The sequence below is a fragment of the Eleutherodactylus coqui genome, chromosome 7 (genome assembly GCF_035609145.1).
Source record: "Eleutherodactylus coqui strain aEleCoq1 chromosome 7, aEleCoq1.hap1, whole genome shotgun sequence".
NCBI lineage: Eukaryota > Metazoa > Chordata > Amphibia > Anura > Eleutherodactylidae > Eleutherodactylus > Eleutherodactylus coqui.
This window is the reverse complement of record NC_089843.1, coordinates 200,639,897-200,654,552: the sequence shown is the minus strand read 5'-3', so window position 1 is coordinate 200,654,552 and position 14,656 is coordinate 200,639,897. Positions and strand designations below refer to the sequence as shown.

Below are 14,656 nucleotides of genomic sequence, written 5' to 3'. Positions count from 1 at the left end.
TCTATCTTTATTAATTATGTAGAATATAGATATGGATTATTTCTAAATTACAGATTTTGTAGATATAGATTAAAGATAGATTTAAGATTGTGTGTGTGTGTGTGTGTGTGTTTGTGTGTGTGTATATATATATATATATATATATGTGTATATATATGTATATATATATATATATAATGTGTATATATATAATGTATATATGTAAAGAAAAATATAAAATCTGTAGTTATGTATGTATGGCGGGCAAAAAAGGCCTGCTGTATGTTTTTAAGTTCTTCGGATGACCATGCCGCTCTAATATTCTCCTTACTAGGGTCTACTAATGCTGGCCCAGGGGAAGGCAATAAAGCCCTATGGGGCCGAAGCCAATTTCCCTTATTTTAGGTAAAAAGTTTCCATCCGTCCCCACTCGAAATGCGGCCGGCCGAAGAGATCCCTCCAACCGACCGGCCGACGCACCTTCAGAGACAAACTAGTGCTTGCTTCTAGTGTCATCGCCGGCTTAACCATCCTTTGTAGGGAGCTGACGAGTCCTGCAGCAGCAGCAGCAGCAGCAGCAGGCTCTGCAAGCCTAGGATGCGTGAGCACGGTGCAAGAGGAAGGACTGAGGGTGTGAGGCTGGGCGCGGTTGAGAAGGCGTGGGGCGGGGCTATGGAAAGTTTTACAAACTCTCCCAGCTGCCTGGGTGCATTGTGGGTGCGCCCAGAGTGCTGGCTGAGCGTGTTGCCTCAAGCCTTGGAAGTGGAGTTGGGCGGACCGGGCTACAGGTGAAACCCGTTACGGGTTATCGCTTCTCGGCCTTTTGGCTAAGATCAAGTGCACTTGTGCAGGAGAGCTTAGCCAGAGGGTATCTCAGGTACCCCTCTCCTTGGCCTGGCGGGATCGCCCACTTCGGTGGGCTAAACCCGCCTGCTGCTATTGGGGAGAGGGCCTAGTCCTAGAGATAACGAGTTGCGATCCCCCTTGCCCTCTTAGCCTCGTGCTAAGTGTGGAGAACTTACAACAGCGGTGTTGTAAAGCGCAGAGAAAAAGGAGTCATGGGTACGGACCCAGACTCCATACCGGCATGCGCCCGGATACAGAACACAATTCGAGTTGTTTTTACGGATGAAGCGGCGGGTACACGTGGCCTGCGTTATGTGGTGGAGGACGTGCTCATGGGTGTATTCAATATACACTAGCGAGAGATTCTGGCGATACAGGACTACCCCAAGCGTAGGACTTATGATGTTACCTTTACCCAGAAAGGTATTTTCCATGATTTGATCAATGCGATTCCTACCAAACAAGATCCACGGCTTGAGGGTGTCCAGTTGGTTGAGCACGTCCTAGATGTGACCAAGCTCATAGTGATTAAGATGTATTCTCCCTACGCTGACCAAAAAGAAGTGGAAGCCTTTCTCAGTGGCTATTTCAAATCGGTCAAGTGTATGGGAAAGATTATGAATGAGCTTGGTATTTGGACATCTAAATGGAGGTTCCAGGTCACGTGTATTAAGGACCCTGGGTGCCCAGGGGGTCTGAAACTACCGCCCGCTCGTTTTAAACTGGGTAACGTGAGTGGCGACCTCTATTTTGCGGGAATGCCAGCCTACTGCCGCAACTGTAGAAAATATGGCCATGAGAAAGACAGTTGCGGCGTCACCTGCAGGAATTGTGGTGGTTCACAGCACGAGACCAACCAGTGTCCTATGGCAAAGAAATGTGATATATGCGGCAGAGTTGGTCATCTTTCCTTTGAGTGTCGCCATAGGACACGAAATACGGAGCAGCGAGGGCAGCCAAGGAAGCCAGCAGACCAAACCGCACCCCCCCCAAGGAGAGGAACCGGAGGACATGGATACCACCAGCAGACCCCCCCAAAACGATGAAGGTAAGGCAAAAGAGCAGCGGCGTAGCAAGAGGAGGGCTGCAGATCGGCCGATGGACTCCCACCCCCAGGAGCCTAGGTCAGAGAGGAGTCCAAATGAAGCCGGTTCTGGCCCGCAGGAGACGCCGGCTGCGGAGGTACCCGAGGCAGAAGACCCCGGGGGAGACGCAGCGGCAACAAAAAGGCGGAAAGGCTCCAAGGCCACCCTGTACTCGGAGGTGGTACGGGGGGGACCTAAGGAAGTACCTGCTGATGCAGCGAAACCGGACGGTCCCCCTAAGGTGCCATCCACCAGTGCCCCTCCCCCTCCCTGCCAGGTGGGGGATCCAAGGGCAACCTCCGAGGTGGTGGCCAGGAGCCAAGTACCCACCCCTGCAGAGGGGAAACGAGAGCAGCAGGAGGCCGACTTGCCGACCCCTGGGGTTGATACGCTACCCATGTCGTCCATCTGGGACTTATCGGACATTCCTGCCTCGGGTGCCCTGGGGGGTCAGCTGAGTGATGGGAGTTCCTCTCCAGCATCATCGTTGTTTACCGTGGATTCGGATGCGGGGGGTATGAGAGCTCCAGCGGGGTCTCTGGTGTAGCCGGAGAGTGTGGGTTTTAAGTTGAACACCGCGGGTGTGTACGACACCATCCTTTCACCCACTCAATGATGGCGGACCTTTCATGTCTCACTTTTAATGTAAGAAGCCTCGAGAGTAAAGTGAGACGGGCTGCCCTGTTTAACTACCTCACCATTTTTGCTGCTTCCGTGTTCTTCCTGCAGGAATGCGGCATCCCGCACAAATCCCAATATAAAAAATACGAGAAAGATTGGGTACATGGGCCATCAGTCTGGTCTGGATCTAACGAGTCCAGATCAGCAGGGGTCGCCATTCTTTTTAAAGGGAACGTTTTTATTGAAAATTTTTATGAAATTTTACCAGGCAGAATTTTATTGGTCAGAGCTTTTATCAACGGTATTAAATGTCAGTTTTTAAATTTTTATGGTTCTCCAGAAAAGAAGGTGAGAGCAGAAATGTTGGAGATTTTACCCCTTTTTATTAACACTTCTTATCCCCTTATTTTAGCTGGTGATTTTAATTGTGTTTTAAGGGGGGAACGCCGGTTCTCTAACTCCGTAAGCAGGAACTATGACAAAACCGCAAACATGCTGAAGAACATCGTATCAGATCACCTGCTTACGGATGTTTTTAAAACATGCAACCCGCTTTTACCAGAAGAGGCCGGCGTGACCTGGAGCAACACCACCTGCAGCTCCAGGATTGATTTTATCTTCTGCTCTCACCAGGTACAACCTTTTAGATCTGATGTTTTTAATAATACCTTCTCTGACCACAAGGTTTTATTTTTTAAAGCGAACCTTGGAGCAAGAAGGAGAACCAGAAATGCCTGGAAGATGAACGTGTCCCTCCTACAAGATCCGCAGGTTTTATCTGATTTTATTACCTTTTTTAAAGAGTGCAGACGGGTAAGAGATCCCAACATTCCCACCAGCCAGTGGTGGGAAAAAATGAAAATCAAGATTAAGGACTATTTTATCAGGGTTGGGATCTCCAAAGCCAAGGAGAAACGGGATTTTTATTCTGATTTAAACACCCGTCTGCAGACCCTGTACAAAATGAGAGAGCATGATATTGATGTGACGAAAGAAGTTTTAGATATAAAAAAAGATATCGCCAAATGCCTGGAGCAGAAGGGCAAAGAAATTATTTTCCGTTCCCGAGTTAAACACCTTGAGGAGAACGAGACCTGCTCCAGGTATTTTTTTAAGAAAGTTACTGACCAAAAAATGCGTTTTAAATAACCTTGATGGAGTCACAGATGTACAGGGTCTTTTAGGAAAGGTACATGGTTTTTACGCGGATCTTTTTAACACTAAAAGTGTGGATATAAGTTTTATGAAGGACTCAGAGGAGATCACGGATGTTTTAGATCCTGTCTCACAGAGGTTTTTATTGCGAGATATCTCGGAGCAGGAAATTTTAGATACCATCCGTAGTTTTAAACCAGGCAAGGTGCCTGGTCCGGACGGTATACCCATCGAGTTTTATGTCACGTTTTATGGAATTTTAAAAGAGGATTTTTATTCTCTTTTTACGGAAGTTTTTAATTCCAAGAGCCTCCCAGGGTCATGGCGGAAGGGTGAGGTGTCTCTGTTGTACAAGAAAGGCAACAAGACAGATATCAGAAACTGGAGACCCATCACCCTTCTAAACGCCGATTACAAAATCATGGCTAAAATATGCGCCAACAGACTCAAAAATATAATACACAAGATCATACATCCAAATCAAGTCTGTGGCGTCCCTGGGAGGGCCATACATGATAATTTAAACCTTTTAAAAGACTGTATTAGCGACACCAAGTCAAGGCATGGTAAAACTGCCATTTTATCCATAGACTTTGAGAAGGCCTTTGACAGAGTGTCGCATTTTTATCTTTTTAAGGTTTTAGAGAAGATGGGTATACCAGAAGGCGTTTTATTGTCCCTAAGAGCCTTTTATGAAAACTGCACGAGTAAGATTTTAGTCAACGGTTTTAAGACGCAGGATGTCCTTTTAAAATCCGGGGTGAAGCAGGGGTGTCCCTTGTCCCCACTACTTTTTATCTGTGCATTGGAGCCTCTTTTATGTGCAATACGAGCCGATAAGCAGATCAGAGGAACCCCCCTTCCGGGTGGGGGGGGGGGGTATTGAGGCTAAAGTAGTGGGGTACATGGATGATGTCGCGGTGCTCTGCAGGGACACCCTCTCAATTCAAAAAACCATGAAACAAATTCAGTATTTTTGCTGCTCCTCCGGTTTTAAAGTGAATTTTAGTAAAAGCAACATTTTAAACATTGGAGATATGCTTTTATCGGACATTCCTGTACCGGTTTCTGATTCCGTGCAGATTTTAGGGGTCTCCTTTAATGAGTCCAACAACGGTTTTACCAGTTGGGACTTGGTGGCACAAAAAATAAACAAAAAGTTATGTATGTGGAGCATGCGGCAGCTGACGCTGGAGGGGAAGGTTTTAATAACAAAGATGATTATCTTACCCATTTTATTGTATCTTAGTCTGGTGTTTCCCCCTCCAGACCGGCTGCTAAAGAAGATCACAAAGGCATGCTTCACCTTCTTATGGAACTCCAAAATGGAAAAACTTAGGAGAGAGATAGTTTTAAAACCCAAACCTATGGGGGGGGAAGGATTTCCCTGATTTTAAAGCCTTTCTTTTAACTAAGTATTTTAGCATGTGTCTTAACGCTGTTTTTAAAAATCACTTTTGGTCATATTTTATCCGCTACAACACAGGTTATTTTATGCGCAGAAATGGGTGGTTTTCCACAGTCTTAAATTCCCCCTATTCTTTTAACCTGCCGGATGAGTATCGAATTTTAGGAAAAATTGTGATTTTATATAATTTTAGCGGGAAGACGGTGCAATACCTTTTAAATAGTAAGAAAGTATACAAAGATTTTAAGGGAAGTGGTTTTATGGCGCCTGCAAGTAATTTTAATGAAGAGAGAACAAAAGAAATATGGAAAATGGTAAATGACAACTCTCTTTTTAACCCACAGAAGGACCTTTGCGTGGAGCTGCGTTCACGAGTGTCTTCCATGCCGGGCATTCCAGCATCGAAGAGGGCTGACCAACTCTGCCGCATGCCCAAGACCAGGATGCCAAGAAGAAAAGACCGTGCAACATCTTATGTGGACTTGTTTTTTTACTAAAATCATATGGACTAAAATAAGCCCTCTTCTACACAAAATCACCCGGAACAAAGGAATAAAGATGGAGACCGTGCTGTATGGATGTCTGGAGTGCCCCACACGGACCGAGAAGATAATGGCATGGAAGATCATCAACTGCGTGAAGGCAGCTCTATGGAAGGCCCGGAATATTTTATTATTCAAACATGAGGTTTTATCGGTGCAGGATGTTTTATCTATTTGTCTTAGCGAGATGTACGATTATTTTATAATAGATAAGAAAAACTTTCCTATTTTATCCAGAAAATGGCTTTTAAGGGAATGGAGTTCCATATTGTGATGCCACCAAGTGCCCATTTTATATGTATGTATTTGTATTTTTAAAGAGTTTTTGTTTTTTAGAACATTTTAGGTTTTAAAATGTTCTTAATATGTTACCAAATTGTAAAACTCTTTTTGTGTTAATAAAGTCACCCCACTAGATGGGGATGTTAACTTAAAAAAAAAAAATCTGTTCTTATCAGTTTAATATCTGATACGTCCCCTATCTGGGGACCATATATTAAATGGATTTTTAGAACAGGGAGCTGGAAAAAGAGCTTGCTCTGTCCACTCCACGCATTGACCTGGTATTGCAGTACCTCCAGGACCGGTGCACCCCCTTTCCTACAACAGTTTCCAAAAGCAGAAAAACAAAACCGACGAGCACCAGGTGCAACGCAGCTGTGGCGGCTGCTGCTACCACCACCCAAGCACTTTGACACTCAGCCCGTCTGCTCGCAACATTGTATCCACTGAGCAGCTGCGTCTGCCAGAGTGTGCACAGCACAGGTACAACTGGAAGCAAAACAACACACACACACACACATACACACACACCAGTTCATATGGCAGCCGCACTCTATAGTTCGTACCTACCGCTGCGCTAATAGCCAAGTTGGAAACATCGGGCAGGCACAGCGTATCCTGGCAGCCTGCGTCTGTATGCTCCACGTATTCGGGTCATGGGTGTATGTGCAGGGGGCCCGGAGCCCCAGGGGGCCCATAAAGTCTCTCTTCCCCACATTGTAAACCAATGCTATCAATGAAGCTTTATAGTTTGGGGGCCCAGTTCCAGACTTTGTACTGGGGCCCCGCAGCTTCAAGTTACACCTCCGGATCAGGATAATGCTAGGCCATTCCAATCAGCCTGTGTGTGTGACCTGCAGTCGCTGGTAGTCGAAAAGCGGCCGGCCCCGGATGCGCGCTTCAGAGTGGACAGACAGCAGCGGACCCCCAATCACACAGGCCCAAGGCTTGCTATGTAGCACGGAATACCTCATTGGACTGCAGCACTCCTCGCGGGCTGAGATACACGCTCCACGTGGGATGGGCAGTATTCGTCCATGAAGATCCAGGCCAACGTTTAGAGACGGAGCAACACTCGGGGAGCAAAGAACTCCAACGAACGGACGTCTACTTTACAAGGATGTATTGCTTTATTCAATGCATGGACACAGAAACAGTTCAACCGCTCGATTACAGACCGCAGTCAATACAGTAAAGAAAGAAATGTGTCTGTTTAATGTAAACTTGCATAGAGCTCGTTTGTCAGCCACTGACTGAATGCTGCTGCTGCATGTCTAAAACGTGGTCTGACGTTACATGCACCACCAGGGATAAGGCCTTGCCTATAAGCATTCCCCAGCTGGCAAAAACGGAACCTCCCTGCCTATTCCTCACCATGGAAGAACGGAACCTACCTTTTTTTTAAAAAAAGAAAGCCACAGCAGCAGCCAACTAGATTTTGGTAGGCCGCTGTCTCCCCCTTGTGTGCTGCATAAAAAATGCACTCCACTAAAAATAACAATGATCCACGAAATAGAGCGTATGGAGAGAACGAGGCTTCTAGATGAGCCGTCAGGCTATGATAAATTGTATCACACCTGGGCGATATGGATAGATGCCCGGAGCTCACCCCTATTTACCAAGTGGTTACAGACAGGGACATGTGAGTAACACGTTTAAACCACAATCGTAAAGAGAAACAACAATTCCGGAGCCCGCCCCCCCCCCCTTTTTGTTTTATTTTCTCTTTCTCCCGTGTCGTAGATACCTACCCTCCCTTACCACTCCCCCCCCTTACCCTCCCCTCATTCCCTGTTTGTAGACCTTATAAAATATCACAGACAAACATGATATAGTTCAACTCGAAATTGATTTATTAAGTTTCATTGTCAAAGTTATTTTTACATTGCTTTGAGATAAGGCAAAAGTTTCCCCCCCTCCATGAAACCAATAAAACCTATATTGAATAAAATAAAAATGATGCAGTTACCGGTAGTTCTGCAGCTTCTTGGTGGAAATAAAGACCATCTCCCGTCTCCCAGCTGCAGCAGAGACTGACTAAAATGGCTGCCAAGCCTGGTAATGCTTCTAAATTCATGACATCACAATGGAGTGACATCAGCCTGCCATACACCTGGCTCATGACATCACAAAGGAGTGACATCGTCAGCCTTCCAAACACCTGGCTCAATTGCATACAGTATGTATGCATGTATGTATGTATGTATGTCTATCTATCCATCTTTATTAATTATGTAGAATATAGATATGGATTATTTCTAAATTACAGATTTTGTAGATATAGATTAAAGATAGATTTAAGATTGTGTGTGTGTGTGTGTGTGTATATGTATATGTATATATATATATATATAATGTGTATATATATATATAATGTATATATGTAAAAAAAAATATAAAATCTGTAGTTATGTATGTATGGCGGGAAAAAAAGGCCTGCTGTATGTTTTTAAGTTCTTCGGATGACCATGCCGCTCTAATATTCTCCTTACTACGGTCTACTAATGCTGGCCCAGGGGAAGGCAATAAAGCCCTATGGGGCCGAAGCCAATTTCCCTTATTTTAGGTAAAAAGTTTCCATCCGTCCCCACTCGAAATGCGGCCGGCCAAAGAGATCCCTCCAACCGACTGGCCGACGCACCTTCAGAGACAAACTAGTGCTTGCTTCTAGTGTCATCGCCGGCTTAACCATCCTTTGTAGGGAGCTGACGAGTCCTGCAGCAGCAGCAGGCTCTGCAAGCCTAGGATGCGTGAGCACGGTGCAAGAGGAAGGACTGAGGGTGTGAGGCTGGGCGCGGTTGAGAAGGCGTGGGGCGGGGCTATGGAAAGTTTTACAAACTCTCCCAGCTGCCTGGGTGCATTATGGGTGCGCCCAGAGTGCTGGCTGAGCGTGTTGCCTCAAGCCTTGGAAGTGGAGTTGGGCGGACCGGGCTACAGGTGAAACCCGTTACGGGTTATCGCTTCTCGGCCTTTTGGCTAAGCTCAAGTGTAAGCTTGGGCTTGGTCAGGGGTGCGAGTGTCCTGGGTGGACCCAGCGACTTTTGCCTAGTGCAAACCTTTTCTGTGGTTCGTGGACCGACAGTTTCTTTCTAAGGATGTTTGGACTGAAGAACTCTTTCCGTCTGGATGTTGACCCGAGCGATTCAAGCAAGAACAGCCTGGTTTACCTCGCCAGAGATATTCTCCAGGAGAAAGCTGGACTTTCCACAGACCAATTCTTCAGCATACAAGACTTCCCCCGACAAGGTACCTATGACAATACTTTTGTTGATGAGTACTCCTGCCTTAATGCCTTTGAATGGCTGCGCAATCACCACAACGAGGATTACCTGCAAGGGGTGAAGGTAACACCGCTGTTTGGCATTTGTGAAAAACCCTTGATTGTCCATGTGTACAACCCATTCACAGATGTCCAACTGATTACCAGCTTCCTGAAACGACATTGTGAACAGGTGAGAGGAGGTGAGAGGCAGCAGAATGTACTGGGAATATTTAACTGCAAGTACAAATTCTATGTTAAATTCCGGATGAGTACAAGCAGTATCGGTGGTGTGAAGCACCCACCTGCAAATTTTTCAATTGCCGGCAACAGGGGGTATCTGTCGTACCCTGGGCAACCCAGATACTGTCGCAACTGTTGTGAATTTGGGCATGTGAGCTCTGAATGTACCAAGGGGCAGGTGTGCAAAAACTGCCAAGGCACTGGACATCATTCGGGCAGTTGCCCCAAGCCTAAGGCATGTGACCTCTGTGGCTCGTATGAGCATATGTACAAAAACTGCAGGGGAACCAGGCTGTTTGCTGAGGAGAGCACAAGTGCTGGAAGGAGGGAGGAGAATGAGCAGAGGCCATCGTTTGCAGAGGTGGTGGCTGGAAAGAGAGAGGAGAAGGAGCAGAGGGATGCAACTGCAGAGGAGGTGGCTGGAAGGAGGCTGGAGAAAAAGGAGCAGAGGGCAGCAACTGCTGAGGAGGTGGCTGGAAGGAGGCAGGAGAAAAAGGAGCAGAGGGCAGCAACTGCTGAAAGGCTGGAGAAAAAGGAGCAGAGGGCAGCAACTGCTGAGGAGGTGGCTGGAAGGAGGCAGGAGAGGAAGGAGCAGAGGGCAGCAACTGCTAAGGAGGTGGCTGGAAGGAGGCAGGAGAAGAAAGAGCAGAGGGCTGCAACTGCAGAGGAGGTGGCTAGAGAAGGCCCTAGCATAAGGAGGAAGATCGTAGTTAAAAAGGCAGCACCTGTGGAAAGCATGGACGTTCCTACTGTGGCTGAGACCCAGGTGTCTGAGGCAATAAGACACCTGGAGGAGGTGATTGAGAGCGTGGGGAGCCCCACCCATCCCTCTGACCCTGCTAATATTGGCCAGTTTTCCTCACCTGAAAGTTCTGCTAGTTCATCTCCAGGGACCGCTTTGTGTAAAAGGGAGGGTGGTGGGTACAGCACAAGCGAGGAGGAGTTCACAGAGGTGGCAGAAGATAGAAAAAAGAAAAGAAAGTATACGAGGAAAAAGGTGGAAGAGATGGAAACCAGCAACCCGCTGGAGGAGGTGGAGGAAGACAGTGAAGGTTCTGTGGGCAGTGATGCAGATGTATAGATAAAACATTACATGGGGCAAAGACTTGCTCTGATGTTTAAGTTGTGCAAAGTGTAAGGTCTGCTGAAATGGGGTTTGTGATTCTATCCCAGAATGTGCGGGTGTTTAAAAACAAGGCCCGGAGAACTGCAATATTGGATCTCCTCAAAGAGGAGAAAGCACAAGTGATCTGCTTGCAGGAGTGTGGGATTGTGGGAGGGTTAAGGGAGGATGAGTGGCCTTATGGAAAGGCTGTCTGGTCGGGGAGTGCCCAAAACAAAAATGATGGTGTTGGTATTCTGGTTAAGGGAGGTGGGGTGGAGCTAGAAAGCTATATGATTATTGAAGAGGGTAGATGTCTGTCCGCTGTTATGACCTACAGGGGCGGCAGGTTTTTGCTGGTTAATGTTTATGCGCCAAATGACAAAAATGAAAGAAAGTTGCTATTTGAAAAAATGAAATTTTTTATTCAAGGTAGAATGCCGGTCATTATGATTGGTGACATGAATTGTGACATTAACAAAAAAGCCTTTGATATTTCCGGTAAAACCCTGTCCGAGATAACAAGTGATTTTCATATGCAGGATATGCAAGTTTTGTGTAATATTAATCCTAAGTTAAATACGTATCACTCGGACAGAGGGGGGATCCATTCTTGTTTGGATTATTGTTTTATTTCAGATAATTTGGTGCCGTTGTCTTACCAGCAGAAGCCGGTGGTGTTCTCGGATCATGAGTGCCTGGTATGTGAGTTGGATGTGAATGTGAGGGGTATACATGGGAGGGGGCTGTGGAAATTAAACATCAGCCACTTGGCGGATAAGGACGTCCGCAGTCAGTATGAGTGTGAGTACAAGAGGTGGTGTGAGAGAAAGAGAGACTTTACAAACATATTACTGTGGTGGGAGTGGGTCAAGGGGAAAACAAAGAGGTTCTTCAAGACACTTGGATATAAGCTGGCAGCACGGAGGAGGGAGGAGCTTGCCAAACTGAATGCCCGATTATGTTTGTTGTATAAGTTGAGAGAAAGTGGTATGGATGTGCAGAATGAGTTGGTATGTGTGAGAAGAGAGATTAATGCGTATATGATAGAGAAAGGGAGAGGGATAATGTACAGGGCCAAACTAGAAAAAATGGAACAGGATGAAAAGTGTTCTAGGTTCTTTTTTAAGAAAGTTTTTTCCAAAAAACCTGCTCTTGATGTGCTGGTGAAAGAGGATGGATGTGAGGTGAGTGGGGATGGTGTGAATGAGGAAGTGGCTGCGTTCTATGATGAGTTGTATGCGGAAAAATGGAGGGATGAGAGGCTGGAGAGTGATGTGCTGAGTGTGCTTGAGAGAAAGCTTGGGGATGCTGAGAGAGGATATGTGATGAGGCAGATAACTACAGAGGAGGTGTGGAAGGTTGTGCAAAGTATGGCTGCTAACAAGACGCCTGGTGCGGATGGTCTTCCGATTGAGTTCTACCGTATGTTGTGGAGTGTGGTTGGGATGGATGTCTGTGCGGTATGTAAGTATATGTGGGAGAGTGTTGGGATGGCTGAGAGTATGCGTGAGGGAGTGGTTGTGTTAATTCCAAAAAAAGGAGATCGCAGAAGTCTAAAAAACTGGCGGCCAATCACGTTGTTAAACGCTGATTATAAAATATATGCGAAGATCATTGCCAATCGGATGCGTGATGTGGTTGAATGGGTTGTGGGTGAGGATCAGTTTTGTGCGGTGCCTGGGAGACGTGTGCATGAGAGTCTGGTTTTGTTGAGAGATGTGTTGTGGGATTGTAAGAGTCGGAAGAAAGATGTGTATGTGGTTTCGTTAGATTTTGAGAAAGCGTATGATAGGTTGTCGCATGGGTTTTTGTTTAGTGTGTTGGTGCAAATGGGTTTTCCAAGTGAGTTTGTAGGGAGAGTCAGAAGTCTGTATGAAAGGATCTATAGTAGAGTGCTTGTGAATGGACGTGTTGGTAGAAGGGTGAATGTGTTTTCTGGTGTGCGGCAGGGCTGCCCGCTATCCCCGGTAGCCTTCATATGCGCAATTGAGCCTTTGTTATGCTTGGTGAGAATGGATAAGATTGTGAGAGGAATCCATATTCCTGGGAGTGAGGGGAAAGAATGGAAGGTGAATGCGTATATGGATGATGTATGTGTGGTGTGTGAGTCAGAATGTGCGGTGAGAAGGGTTAAATTATTGGTTTCTATTTTTTGTGGTGCGTCTGCGTTCTGGGTGAATTGGTTGAAGAGTGAGTGTAAAGTGTATGGGGGCGGTAGTGTAAGGGATCTAGGTATGAATGTGGTCACTGGGCCAATTAAGATTTTGGGTGTCCTATTTAATGACAGTATAGACGGGAAAGATAGTTGGGAGGAGGTCATGAAGAGAGTGGAGGCTCGGCTAACTTTTTGGAAGCTGAGAAGTTTGAGTTTGGTGGGGAAAATAGTGATTATCAAGAGCATAATCTTGCCTATCTTTTTGTATATAGCGTTAGTTTTTCCACCTGATTATTTGTACCTTAGAAGGTGGAACAGAATTTTGTTTGTATTTTTTTGGAATTCCAAAATGGAGCGACTGAGAAGGGAAGTGGTGGTTAAGAGCTGGAGGAATGGAGGCATGAGCTTTCCGAACTTAGAGGTGTATTTTGGGGTGAATGCGTTGGTGTTTGTGTTGGCTATGATTGAGAGGGAGGGGAAGGGGTCGTGCATGTTGAGGTATTTGGCTGGGAGACTGTTTGTGAGACTGAAGTTGTGTAAGTATGATCTGAGGAAGCCTGTTGCGTTTGTGGTACCTAAGTGGTATGAATGGTTGGTGAAGTTTGTTGAGAAGTATGAGTTGAATGAGGTGGAAGTGTGTATGTTAAGGAATAAGCGTCTGGTTGTGAGAATGATTGAAGTGAGAGAGGGGATGTGTGAGATAAACATGGTTGCTGGAAAGGATGTGCAGAAAGTCTGGGAGAAAGTACGGATGAATGGGATGACCAACAGACAGACTGAGGTTGTGTGGCAGAGCCTACATGGTGCTCAACCAGTCAGAGAGTTCCAAAGGAACAGGGGCTTAATAGCCAATGAGGCATGCCCAAGGCGGCAGTGTAACGGCTCTGAAAGTGTGACACACTTATTTTGGAATTGCTCTTACGCACAGGACGTTCTGAGGAGGTTGGGCCCTTTGTGCAAAGAGCTTACGGGCGTTACCTTTTTTTCCTTTGAGTTATTGATGTTTGGGTTGGCTGTGAGTAAGGGGGTGAAAGAGAGAGTGCTGTGGTTGTTCTTGTCATGTGTGAAAGAGGTACTGTGGGATGTGAGGAATGTGTATGTGTACAAAAGAGTGGATTTGTGTGAGAGAACGAGTGTAAGAATGGTGCTAGGGAAACTGTTTATTTGTTATTTGTGGGATAAAAAAAGGATGGGGGTGGATGCAGAGGGCATATGGAAAATAAAGAAATGGATGCAGTTGGTAAACTTGACATGAGTTCTATGTAATTATATGTATTGTTATGTTATATGCAAAAAAGAAAATAAATCCTGATGATGAAGTGGGTTAGCATGGCAGTAGTCATGTGAGCGAAGTTTCACTTGAGCGTTTAAGTGAAGTAGTTTACTAACCCTATCTGAGGGAGAAAAAAAAAAAAAATCTGTTCTTATCAGTTTAATATCTGATACGTCCCCTATCTGGGGACCATATATTAAATGGATTTTTAGAACAGGGAGCTGGAAAAAGAGCTTGCTCTGTCCACTCCACGCATTGACCTGGTATTGCAGTACCTCCAGGACCGGTGCACCCCCTTTCCTACAACAGTTTCCAAAAGCAGAAAAACAAAACCGACGAGCAAGAGGTGCAGCACAGCTGTGGCGGCTGCTGCTACCACCACCCAAGCACTTTGATTGACACTCAGCCCGTCTGCTCGCAACATTGTATCCACTGAGCAGCTGCGTCTGCCAGAGTGTGCACAGCACAGGTACAACTGGAAGCAAAACAACACACACACACACCAGTTCATATGGCAGCCGCACTCTATAGTTCGTACCTACCGCTGCGCTAATAGCCAAGTTGGAAACATCGGGCAGGCACAGCGTATCCTGGCAGCCTGCGTCTGTATGCTCCACGTATTCGGGTCATGGGTGTATGTGCAGGGGATGCGGTCGCACCTGGGGCCCGGAGCCCTAGGGGGCCCATAAAGTCTCTCTTCCCC

General features: G+C 46.2%; 1 non-coding gene and 1 pseudogene across 1 annotated transcript; both read left to right on the top strand.

The window, feature by feature from the left end:
- The first annotated feature begins 6,061 nt into the window (after positions 1-6,061).
- LOC136574030 (U2 spliceosomal RNA) lies at positions 6,062-6,233 on the top strand (annotated as a pseudogene).
- A 7,833-nt stretch (positions 6,234-14,066) lies between these two features.
- Positions 14,067-14,250, top strand: LOC136574031 (U2 spliceosomal RNA). Its single transcript, XR_010786203.1, has one exon. It is a non-coding gene; the product is annotated as a U2 spliceosomal RNA (small nuclear RNA).
- Positions 14,251-14,656: the final 406 nt, after the last annotated feature.